Source organism: Ailuropoda melanoleuca, chromosome 4 (assembly GCF_002007445.2).
Source record: "Ailuropoda melanoleuca isolate Jingjing chromosome 4, ASM200744v2, whole genome shotgun sequence".
Lineage (NCBI taxonomy): Eukaryota > Metazoa > Chordata > Mammalia > Carnivora > Ursidae > Ailuropoda > Ailuropoda melanoleuca.
Window position 1 is genome coordinate 76,873,938 of NC_048221.1, and position 14,093 is coordinate 76,888,030.

Genomic DNA, 14,093 nt, shown 5'->3' on the forward strand with positions numbered 1-14,093 from the left:
ATAGATTTATTTAACCTGAGATTTTCTTATTTAGTTAATGTTTTAGCTATTTTCCTTTCAGCAATTTTATAGTCATTTTATAATTTATTTAAATTTGTTATCTATCCATTTCAATAGAAATATTTGTACTTTTCCCCCCAAAAATGTATGCTCCCCTTTTGTGGTTTGCACAATTTCTTCACAAGTCCTAGATCTTTTTCTCACATTTACTGTATACTGAGTTGGTTTTGATAATTGTTATCTTCGAGACACGTATCCTCTATGTACCATTTGGCCTTCTGCAGCATAAAGAGATCGACAATACGCTGGATCCACAGGACAGATGATGAAGGGGCTAGCATTAGCCTTCAGTTGTTTGGCTGCTGGCAGTTTTTACCTGTGATATTATGAAGTAGATCTAGTAAAGTTATAGGTCTACTATTCCATTTTCAGTGAGGTTAACCAAACTAAGAAGAAACTACATCTAACACTAAGGGAAAGTCTAGTCTGGTGGTTGGATTGGGGGAGGAACATAACCAATTATCTCTGTAGAATTGTTAAAAAGTTTGTGTTTGTTTTTGTTGAAAATTATCTCTGACTTAAATAATTTTATTATTAAAATTAGTCATTAGGATATTTCCAAGTTTCGATCGTTTCATTGTCTCAGCGCTGTGATTTTATCTTTTGAATCAGTTGGAGAATGAGACGCTGGATCAGGGTTGTATCATTGCCAAGTGTTGAGCAGCTTTATTTACCTGTTCTTCAGGTTCCACTATTCTTTCCCATTCCTTCAGTTACATGGGACTCTACGGATTTTCCGGTCTGTGGTTTGGTCATTGTTGTTATTGTTTGGGGAGAGTGTGAGGTGGGACTGATTGGATAGCATTTGATCCAATCTGCAGTTAATATTTCTATGTTAATGCATTAGTGAGCATTTCAGAATTCCCTGATATGCATAAGTACTGCTAAGTTCTTAATGTTAATGTGGCTTAAGTTCTGAAGTTCCTTTTCTTAGTATGCTGAGAAGTTACTGTAATGTTGTTCTGCATTCTGCAAAAGCTTGATTAATTAAAAGGAGGAGAAAGTTTTCCTTGAGCTTTTCCAATGGTACATGTGAGCACGCTGGACAGGTCGAAGATGACTTCTGGATGAAACACACTCTGTGTATCAAAGGAACACTTTTGAACCTTCTGAACACACAAAAAAGTTTGATTTATAGTTATGGAACATTTCTAGAGCTTCAAAGTTATAAGAAGTTAACCTTAAATTGCAGTCTCCCTAGAAATGTATAAGATAATAGATAATAAATAGTGTTTTAAAATATTAATAATGGTGCAGCACAACATCAGATATATCGAAACCAGCAAAAGTGTACTACAAAAGTATGCCTAACACAGCATTGGGTTGAAGCAAACATAAAAGGTATATCGAATCGCTCCTGCCCAGAAAACTCATCACATTATAGGGGTTATTACCTGTGAAAGATTAGTGATAAAAGTGAGAATGAAAACTATATAAAGATACATTTTAATGGAGATCATAAAGCATATATGAAGTAGCAAAAACAAAGTAACAAAAAAACAAATCAACACCAACCAGCCAAACGAAAAAAAAATATTCCAAAGGGCATTAACAAGGTCTTATGATAGGTCTAGAAATAAAGGAAGCAACAGAAGAAAACAACCTTGACTCAATGTGATAGTCACCCTGTCACAGTCATTTCTCTAGAATTTTATGTTGAATTAAAATTTGAGAGGATTCTGTTTAGACTGTGCAAGAACTCAAACACTTGATTCTTAATAGAGGAAAGTAAGTTTTCAATAGCAGCAGGAAAGAGGCAGCATCTGTCACTTTCACTTGATGTTTCTGTATGGGCCCAGAAACAGACTGAAGCTAAGAGCACCTGTGTTCCTCAGAATATACTATAAACCATCTCATTTTTTTTTCATCCAAAGCCCATTGCTTTCTATTTCCAACCCATCTTCAGATCACGATTTATCATTATTATTGTCGTCATGATTACTATTATGTATCATTAGACTCTCCATCCGCAACAAGAGATCATTATAGCTTCATTTTTTCCCTAAGGCTTCAACTATTTCCCAAATGTAAATGTTTATTATTGCTTCACAAGGAGACAGCACTGAGCTTCATTCAGGAACTTCTCTAGGCTTCAAACAGCTCTGTTTGCATTCCCTGCTGGCTGCTTTAAAGCTAAAACAGATGAACAATGCAGATTTAAATGGAAGAAAATTCCTTTTTTAAGTTTATATTTGAATGATTGAAGCAGACTTTATGCAAAGTATCTCCAGAGAATATAAAATCTTGATTGAAATAGCACTAAAATGAACTGTTTAAATCCCTTATTCCAACTGGTAGAGACAGCAGGGTATAGCGGCAGTAACCCTGGATTTAGGGTTCAGGATTCAGGTTGTAGTAGTACCTTCCAGTTTTTATGAGGACTTGGGTAAGGCACTAATTTTTCTGAGGCACTTGTAAAATGTTAATGCTTTTGATGTTGAGCTCTGAGGTTATTCTTAGTTTTAAAGTTCTTCCATTTTAGGATAAAGAATAATGCTTTATTTTAAAGGATTAAGGTAGGAAAACTATGTATTTGTGAGCAAGGGTTTGACCAAATTTGATATTCTAATCTTCTCTAGGGCATGTATGTATGGAGAATCTTTGCCTCATCTAAAAAGGACACAAAGATCTGAACTCAAGTAATTGCATTTTGAATTACAAATTGGCAGTAACCTAAAAATCTTTAAGCAATAAATGCTAATAAAATGACCAACGCAGATAATTCTGGTTGTTTCCTCTTGGGGCTGTTAGAGTCACTTTTTAATTGGCCATTAGTTTAAAAAACCAAACTCAAAATCTCTAAATCTTAATCTTCTGACAGGTTGTGACCTTACTTAGCCTTTTACAAAGCCTATGATTTTCCTAGGTCCTGTACAGTTCAGTGATTACATTAGTCTGCACCTGAGATTTCTCACATTATTTCACTCTGTCATGAAAGCATTTCAAACATTTCAAAGAAGATATGGAAGTTCCCTTTATGAGATAAAAATAAAGAACATGTATAAATCACATGCACTATCTATTGACAAGCTACTTTTGTATAAAAGCTTCAGTTGCAACAGCTGTTTTATATATTGCTTTTTAATTTTGTGTATTCTAATTTTGTTTCCCCAAATTAAAACATTAATAACTGTGGTAGTTTAACCACATGAACTCTTTTATGATGAGTCATCCCCGTAACATGGCAAAATCTTCCTCCAGGGTGCAGAAATAGAATCTTTTTCAGGAATAAGATGGCTTTGTTTTCTTCACTATGTCCAGAATTTTTATCAGCTTTTCTTGGATAGACAGATCGCAGGAATGTAGGAAGACTGGAACTTTAACAAGTATATCAATTCTGAAATTAATTTTATTAACAAATGTGGATATTCTAGTTGAGGTAACTTGATAATGTGGCACAATAGGAAAAAAATACTGGAATGGAAATCAGGAAGAACTATGTGCTAGTTATTGAACTGAAATTTTTTTTTTTAATATTGTGATAGTTGCTTAGTCTTCCTGAGCCTCATTTTCTTTATACACATAAAATGAGAACATGAAAGAAAAATCTTTAAGGTCCCTTTCATTTAAAACAATTGTTATTTCTCTCATTAATCAACCAAGATTGACCATTTTTATGCACTGGAATAATGGTAAAGAATTAAAAAGACATAGCAAAGTTTAAGTTGACATTGAAAACATTCAAGGACAATCTTTATTCAATACGGAGTGATGCTAGTAATCCAGTTATGGACCATTCTCCATGAGCAATGCATCATGCAAATAAAATACACTGTCATGCTGTTCAAGGGGACAGTTGTTCCCAACATATTTTATTGTCAGTTGTCAACACATCCACACCTGCAACATTACCAAGTAGTTCCAAGTGTCTCTTTAGAATTGACCAGCTGCAGTCCACATATCAGCATTAAAACAAAAACAAAAACAAAAACAAACTGTGGTACCTTTTGGATTGCCAATCGGAAATTTCTTTAGGCAAGCTGCTTTAACTAAAATGTAAGATAAGACAATTAACACCGAGGATGCAAGGACAAACAGGCCAAATTATACATCCTCTGTAAAGTGTAGAATTCATACAAAGAACTTACACAAAGTTATGATAGGATTAGAGGCCAAATAGGTGGAAATTGATCTCAACATTTATTTACAATAGAACATAAAATCAGTAAATGAAGAAAAGGACAATTGCTAACCCTCATTGAAGAGAGGTATTTTTTTTCGGTTTTATATACATACCTATATTTTCATTTTATGTAATTATATGCATAATTTTATGTCTACCTATCTATTTCTAGAGAATAATAGATACACATAATTCTGGAAGAAAGTAGGAATTGAAATTGTCCCAGGAACATAAAAGATTTACAGAGATTCAAATATCTACGTTAATAACCAAGTAAAAAGAGGGTCCAACGCAGTTTCAAGATGATAGGCAAGCTAAAATATTTTTTAAATTCTTTCTTGAGTATAGTTGCCACACTATTACATTGGTTTTAGATACACAACATAGTAATTAAACTTCTGTACATGCTATGCTATGCTCACCACAATTTAACTATCTGTCACCATACAACTCTATTGCAGAATCACTGGCTCTATTCCCTAGGCTGCCTTTTATTCCCATGACTTATTTACTTTATAACTGGAAGCCTGTATCTCCCAGTCCCCTTCACCTATTTTGCCTATCCTCCACCCACCTCCTTTCTGGCAACCGTAAGTTTGTTCTCCATATTTACAGGTCTGATACTGCTTTTTGTTTGTTCTTTTTTTTTCCCTTTTCCCCCCATATTTCACGTGTGAGTGAAATGATGTGGTATTTGTCTTTCTCAGTTTGACATGTTTCGCTTAGCATAATACCTGCTAGATTCATTCATGTTTTTGCAAATGGCACAATCTCACCTTTTTTTGGTGCATATATCTTTTCGAATTAGTGTTCTCATTTTCTTAAGGTCAGTAGCCACTAGTGGATTATTGGATCATATGGTATTTCTGTTTTAATTTTTTTGGGGGAACCTCCATACTCTTTCAACATAGTGCATAAGGGTTTCTTTTTTTCCCCAGATCCTGACACTTTTTTTTTATTTGTTTGTTTTCTTTTTATCTTTTTATTCTAGCTATTTTATTCTAGATGTAAGGTGATATCACAGTGTGGTTTTGATTTGCATTTCCCTGATTATTAGTGTTGTTGAGCGTCTTTTCATGTGTCTGTTGGCCATCTATATGTCTTCTTTGGAAAAATGTCTATTCAAGTCCTCTGCCCATTTTTTAATCAGATCGTATCTGGCATAATAAAGAAATTGGCCATTGAGGCCAGACTTGATAAGATTGAATATGGGACCATTTACCTTATTTTGTGATTATTGGCTAAGTTTCCTTCTGGAGGATCAACAGCCACTAGTTAAAAGAAATCTAAATTCTTAAACTGCATTTAACAACTGTGCATCGTTAAAAATGCTGTTGATTCAAACCAATAAACTGAAAAAACCTCTAGATATATTGATGGCTATTTCTTTTTTTTTTCGTATCAACTCGACTCTATTATGGGGTTCCTGCATATTTGGCTAAATATTATTTCTGGGTGTGTTTTTGAGGGTTTTCCTGGATGAGATTAGCATTTGAATCGACAGACTAAAGCTGACTGCTTTCCCCAATGTGGATGAGAATCATCTTTGAGGGCCTGCATAGCACAAAAAAGTCAGAGAAAGGGAGAATTATCTCTCTCTGCCTGACTACTTGAATAAATCTTCTCCTGCCCTTGTACTGGGACTTACATCATCAGTGTTCTTGTTTTCAGACCTTTGGACACATATTGGACCTCCATCAGGAGCTCTCCTGAGTCTTAAGCTTTCACATTTATAAATAAAACAGAATTATGGGTTTCTAACTGATATAAATATAATTATTAAAGTGTAATTAATATAAAATGTATCACACAAGTTTAAAGCGTGCAATTTAAGTTTTGAAACACATCTATTGGTGTCAGTTAGATGTTAATGTAACTCCTGGCTCCATAAAATGTGGGTAATAATTTGTACACAAAGAATTTTTGTAACAGAAATTTAGGGCTTCCTAGGGAGGGCAGGGGAATAGGATTCAAATAAACCAAAGCATATTTTCTTCCACAGCTGGTATTGTCCCTTCTTTTGATTTTACTTGCTGTACTCTTACTTCAGCATCTTACCCTTGCCATATGAACAGTATAAACCGTATGGGCAATCATTATTCTCAATCTTCACTAAAGCAGAAGTGTTTTTCTTCTACAGCCTCTCTAAACAACATGTTTAGACTCCCCACTACTTCCCTCATGACTGTACCAGAAAGCAGTTATTGTTGGTCTTTGGCAGTCTTTGCAAATAAGAATCATGGGGGTGCCCTTAATCAGATTTTTATTTTTGTAAAAACACAGAAGCAAATAAACATAATGAAACATCCTGGTCTCACATTAGACCATCAAATCTAATGGATCCAAGGATTGTTAGTAAAATTCTTACGGGGGCATTCACGTGATATTCATTATTGGAAAAGAAAATCTTTGAAACTACATTAAGAAGTGTCTGGAGTGAAGATAAATATTTTTTTTGTCCTTCCCACTGCCAAGATATCTTACAGAGAGCTTTTCCACACATCTTATTTTCTGTAGGAATAAAAATAGAAGTATAAAGGAGAAAAATGAAGGCTATTTTTGAGTTAGCACAGAGTTGATTATATGGTGCAAGCTGTAGAATTATGACTCTTTATTCTTTTCAAGGTAGCAACAGCAGTAATGACTCAAACAGTGATAACTTAGTACCCTGCACTTACATGTAGTCTTTTACCCCAGTTTTAGGACAGCAATTACACTTTACAATAGTTTTGAGTATTGTATGTTAGGATAGCCATTAAGCCCTGTACAAGGATGAACAAATAAAGATGTAGTGACCTATGCTCTTCATTCTATTTTCTGACCATCTCCGCTATTGAATAAAAGCAAAGCATTCAATGATCAGTGTAAACTTGTGAAATACCTAGTGGGAATTTTCTAAATTGTGTTACTTGAAAAGTTGGTTTAAAATGATAAGAAGTAAAGGTTATTTTTATAAGTATAAAATTGGAAAGGATAATGTCATCTTTTTCTTTAAATTCTTTCTAGAAACTCAATTTATGGTCTTTACCTGGTTCCCAGAAAACCGAGACAAAAATATATACCGTGATTTTCTTTTATGCTTAAATACTTTTTGTTGTCTTGTGTATATTTTATGATATTCTGTATCAATTTATTGAAACAAGACGTTAAATTTATTATATAAATGATAACTGTGTTCTTTAAACTATGTGTGTATTAGCTGTTTATTTGATTAGAAATTCACCAAATATTTACTGTCAAAGTACTTTAAGGAATTCTAAGAAAATAAGGTAGAAAAATTACTTTGGGATTTTTTGATTAGTACACTCCATTTATTTAGCAATTTTAAAGAATGAAGGAGGCCTTTGAGTGTATGCTTTTGATATTTGAAAATTTATCTTTTTAGAGCAGATCATTTGTTTGAAGGAAACCATATTTAATGGATCATAAAACCAAATCAGTTTTCCAGATTGTCAAGGGAATGGAGAATGTCCAGATAATTTGAAATGTCTTCTTTAGAAAACAAACTTTTATTTTAAAATAAACCATAGAAGATTGAACCATCAGCTATATAAACTAGACTATTTTTATGTGTGTGTTTGGTCTAAAAACTAGATGTGTCTGCTGATTTGACAAGGGAAATAAAACTGTTCAAATATCTAGTTTTGGAGTGAGTCCAGAGGTGATTACTTGGCACCAGGGAAGGCAACAAAGGACAGGAGATGGGAAGTTCTAGTAACGAATCCTTGGCCAAACACCTGAGAGCAAGAACAAACCTTCCCAGTGACAGGCTACCAGCATCACATGTAAAAATTTGCCAAACTGAATATGAAATTATTTCTTTTCTTTGTTAATCTAATTTTAAAAATTTATTTGATCACAATAGCATTTTATTAGTAATTTTGTATTCTCTTCTATAAGTCATTTGTATTTTATTAAGTTCATATTATTTCTTTTGTCAGTTCTTCACTGTATATCTTATTTGGCAAAAGTTTTTCAGTTTTTGGTAAGATTTTTAATATTACTTGGTATTTCGAGTTTTAAGTAATTACATCTATTAATATTTAATTACTTTTATATTAAGAAATTATTTCCTCCTAAAATATACAAAATATAAAATGAATTAAATCTATGAAATATATAAGTAAACGTTTAATCCTTTAATATATCCCAAATCTGGGGAAGTTATGGCTTGAATTGAGGCTCTAATTAAAATTATTCCTCCTTAGGGATGCCTGGTTGCACAGTTAAGTGTCTGACTCCTAGTTTTAGCTCAGGTTGTGATCTCAGGGTCATGGGATTGGGCCCCAGGTTGGCGGGTCCATGCTTAGCACAAAGTCTGGCTAAGCCTTTCTCTTCCTCTCCCTCTGCCCCTCCCCCCAGCTCTCTCTCTCTAAAATAAATGAATAAATCTTTCAAAAATGTATTCCTCCCTAGAAGCTTATTTTCTTTATACTTTCATTGAGTAATTCCTTTATTTCTGAATGTATTTATATAATAAAATCAACATCATTGACATATTAGGGCTTGCACTGTGATCATTTTCTTTATTGGTACATTGTGTGTGTGTGTGTGATTACCATATCACACCATTTTAATATAGGTGACTTAAAAATGTGTTTTAATATTGGATGAAGCAAGCTGTATTAGTCAGGTCCCTCCAGAGAAAAACAACCAATAGGATATACAAGAATATTTATCATGGTGAATTGGCTCACAAGTATGGAGACCTAAAAGTCCCACAGTCTGCAAACTGTGCAAACTGGAGATTTAGGAAACCTGGTGGTATAATTCAGTCTTTTTGAAGTCCTGAGAACCAGAGGAGCAGGCAGAGATGAAATGAGATTCCCAGTTCAACAGTGAGGCAAGAAGAACGGGACAAATCCCTCCTTCCTTGGACTTTTCTATTTATGCTTTCAGTGGGTTGGATGACGCCCAACCACTTTGGCGAGGACAATTTACTTTACTGGGTCCACCAATTCAAATGCAAATATCATCCAGACACGCCCAGAAACCATGTTTAATTTAGGCACCCTGTGGCCCACTCAAGTTGACACATACAATAAATCATCACAAATTTCAATTAATTTACTCCTTTGTAATTTCAGTCTTCTGCCTCAAGAACATGATATATCTCTCATTTTTTTTCAATTTATCTTTAAATCTTTATGGCAAAGTTTTGAAATTTCCTTATTTTTATTACTTCTAGGTATGTTATTATCGTCTGCCTAATACTATTTTTTTTTTTAAAAGCTGGCTATATGAATACTAGGGTCAGCAGTTAAGTTGCTATTCTTGTTCAGATAATGCCCCAATGTTCTTTTCAGTTCCATCTTGGTTAGAAGGTAAGGTACTCCTTCCATGTTTGTTTTTTTTTTTTTTTTAAGATTTTATTCATTTGAGAGAGAGAGACAGAGAGAGCACAAACAGGGGAAGAGGCAGGGAGAGAGGGAGAAATAGACTCCCCATTCAGCTGGGGGCCAGACGTGAGGCTCCATCCCAGGACTCTGGGATCATGACCTGATCATGATGCTTAACCATCTGAGCCACCCAGCACCCCTCCCTCCATGTTGTTATGAGGTTACTTATCCTCAGGTTCAGGGAAGGCTTCAGTCTTCAGCTCTCTTAACAATCATAGGTTAGCCCAGAAGTCAGCAGGAGGATCTTTACCCAAGGGCAGCTGATCCTGACTTACCTCCCTCTTCTTTCCTTTCCTGAGCTGTCTTAATGTTGTATCCTCTCTTCATGTAGTCCTTATAGTTGGAGTCAGTTTTTTCTTTTCCATTCGAGTTGTTCACCTTCCTCTATTAGGCCTGAGCAGGACGTGTCTTATGTAGTCAATAAGATGGCATGCTCTGAGAAGAGTTAAGCAGTAGATGGATCTTTTCTTCAGGTCTTGGTTCTGCCATAGTTAGTGCTGGGAAAGTCAAATGCCCCTCAGGGTATAAGCAAGAGAGCAGGGTTTGGTGAGAGCAAGCTGATTAGTACTTGGTTATATAGGTGTATATGAAACATACAGTTTTTGCGCAACCCACCCACAAATAATTTGTTGATTGAAGGTAGACTTCTAATGATGTTTTAATTCATTTTCTTGAACTTCCTCAGTATGTTATATACAAATGAGGATCTCTTCCCCATTTTTCCTATAACTTTTCTATTTAACTAAACTTTAATACTTGAGTTTTAATGAATTAATAGGATAAAATGTTAATGTGGGAAAGTTGATGTGATTAAAGAGTTAATGTGGTAAAACACTAATATTTGCTTGATGTGAAAGTTCAAAGAATAAAAATATATATATACATATATTTACCTGTTATGTTGTCTTGATTGTCCTTTTGTTGCCAGAGGTAACCAATACAGCAATTTATGTGTATGCTGGTATTGCCATCTCAGCAATAAACTAACTCCTATATAGTAATCTTGAATATGGTTACAGCATATTGTATTTAGAGATTTAGATATTTTCTAATTTTTGAATATTACATCAGTGCAGTGAGCATCCCCATAGTGGATTTGTTTTGTTACAGATTGTGCATTTTGCTAATTTTAATAGAAACTATCAAATTGCCTCTCAAATTGGTTATCCTAGTTTAAACACATACACACACACACATACACACACACAGACAAATACTGTTTTTCCTCTTGGATGTCAGTGTTGGAACTTTTATTCTCTCTGTCTTTTTAACAGTTAGGTCTCATGAACATCTCTTGCATAGCAAAAGATTAGGCAGAATACTTGATTTATGACACATTTTTTATCATTGATCACATTTTCTACTTTATTTATTTTTGAATAGTTAGTTTAATGATACAGTAAGCATCTGTGAAGTAGCTACCCAAAACATATGGTGTGACCTTGAAAATAACCTATAGTTAGTCACTATTGCAAATGTGACAAGTGAAAAATTGCCTCATTTTTAAATATTTGCACTTCCCTGACTACTAGATTTTCTCATGAGATTGTTTTTTCTAAGAATTTTTCTTCTCTTATGAATTAGTTGTTCTTGCACTTTACCCATTGTCCCACTAAGCTGTTGTCTTTCTATTATTTATTTGTAAAAGTTATTTTTTAAAGTTTTATTTATTTTAGAGAGAGTGTGTGTATGCATGCAGAGAGGAGAGGCAAAGGGAGAGGAAGAGAGAGTCTTAAGCAGACTCCCTCTGGAGTGCAGACCCTGGTGTGAGTTCCATCTCAGGACCCTGGGTTCACAACCTGTGCGGAAACCAAGAGTCGATGTTTAAAAGACTGTGCCGCCTAGGCATCCCCCCTTTTTAAAGATTTATTTATTTATTTTAGAGGGAGAAAGAGATTGTAAAAGTTCCTACATATGACTAAATATTAATCCCTAAATATTAATCTATCTCCCTTTCTTATAACTTTAATTACAGTGTCTTAAGTCACGATTAAATTTTATTTCAGTGGGGTTATATTTACTCATTATGGCAGAATGACGCTAGCTATTCACCCAAACTATATTATCTTCTTACATTTTATAGTCTTTCTTGTAGTTAAGTATAGGGATGTGAATAGATTCCAGTCAATGGTTATTTGTTCCAAATCTAGCTCTCCAATCAAAATGTCCTGTATGTGATCCTCTATGTTAGTGTTCCCTTACAGTTGGTCAAAATGGGTACCACCCATAGTGTGGCCTTGGGAGCCTCATGACTTAGAACATAGCTACAAAGTGAAAGGGACCTGAGACCCTGACTCAGCCCTTGGAAGAATAACAATGGATTTTTAAATTGAACAAGAAATGAATATTATTGTCTTATTCTTCTAAAACTTGGGGTTTATTATTTTAAGTAGTGTTAGGAAGATCTCCACCTAATACATAATCTTTCCACAGTTAGTATTTAGTTATATCATGATTATGAATACTTTTTAAATAAAGGGAATAAACATATTTTTATGTAAATTTCCTAATAATCTTTATTTCGTTTTTAATCAATACAGGACTATTTCTTGCATGCTTTAAAATAGGAAGCAATCATATATCATTCTAATAGGTAAAAAAAAATTTCCCCATACTACTTATTAAATTGTCCAGTATTTTACATTAATTTGAAATGTCACTCTAACATTAAATTACCGCATATATATCTAGGCTCTTTATTTTTTCTATAGATTTTATCATCTGTTCCTTTTCTGATGCCACAATATTTTAATAACTATGTAGTTTTAAAGGTTTTTAAATCTAACAAGGAATTTGCTTTCTAAATCATCTTTATATCATAAATTGGTTACTTTACATTTATTTCTATATATGGACTATGGAATCATATGGTCAAATTCTGTTTTAAAAATACTGCTATTTTTATTAAGATTCCACTAAATTTATTTCAGTGGAGAATTGACATCTTTACAATATTTATATTTTCCATCTAAATATATGACCTATCCCCTTTTGTTAGTAAAATAGCTAAAATTTTTATGATAAGGATAATATTTATTATTATATATGTTACATTTTCATTTTGCCCAATTTGTATTTATTTGGGAAGGGTTGCATCTTTTATTTTTTAGGTAAACCTCAATTCAAATACACTTCATATACAATACAATGGAATTTTTTAGATTATATAAATATTTTTAAAATTTTCTATTGTGATTTAATTTTGGTGATTACATTTGGCATTGCAATGGTTCAGAAATACTAGAGACTCCTCAAATATCGATGTGTTTTACATAACAATTGTACAATTATCAGAATTGACAAATTAATATTGATACATTAATATATTGGTACAATGCACACTTTTTCCAAATTTATCAGCTTTTCCACTAATGTTAATTTTATGTTTTAGGATCCAAAATAAGATCCTACATTGCATTTTGTTATCATGTCCACTTAGTGCTTTCCATTACTGTATGAAATCTTCAGTCTTTTCCTGTCTTTCTTAACTTTGGCATTTTAAAAAAGTGCCAGTTAGTTATTTTGTAGGAAAGTTTATGATAGACAGTTCTGTGGGATTTGAAAAACGTGTACAGTTATATTTCCCCTACAATTCATTATACACAAAACTTTATCACTCAAAAAATTCCCTCATATTTCTCCTTTGTAGGTAACCATTCCCTTCTTTTTCCTTTGCTAACCAGTAATTTGTTTTGCCTTTTCCAAAATGCCATATAAATGGGATTATGCAATGTTTGATCCCTTTTAGTACCAAGTAGTATTCCCATATATGGATGTATCATAGTTTCTTCACCATTTGAAAGATGTTTCACTTGTTTGAAGTCTTTTTTTTTTTTTGAAGTCTTGATGATTATGAATAAAGCTGCTACAACCATTTGTATTTTGTGAAAACATTAATTTTTATTTCTTATGAAATCGATGAATCATTGACTTTATAAAAACCATCAAATGGTGCTTGCATCATTTTTCATTCCCATCAATAAAGACAGTTCCAATTATTTCACTTTCTTTTAAGTATATGGTATTGTCAGTTCTAGTAACTTTAGCCATTCTAGTATGTGTGGAGATGCATCTCTCTATGGTTTTATTTTCCATTTTCCTAGTGACTAATTTTGTTGAACTTCTTTTCATGGGCTTCTATGCCATCTGTTTATCTTTTTGGAGTAATACTTGCTTTGATCTTTTGCCCATTTATATGCTTTGACCTAATTGCACACATTTATTTTTCCCAGTTCTTGGCTATTATTTTGCCTGGGTAAAGAATTTAGCTTTGCAAGTCATTTTCCCTTAGCTTTATGAAGATATTTTCCTATTTTATTATTGTAATAATTTTACTAGTGAAAATTTTCTTCCGATGCTAATCTATTTTTTATTCTTTGAAGATATTTTATTCTTTATCTCTGGAATATTTTAGGATTCTCCACTTACTATAGACATTCTCAAATGTTATTGCTTCTTGAGTTGTGTGTATGTCTGTGTGATCCTTCAGGGCACTTAGTGGTTCTTTCAGT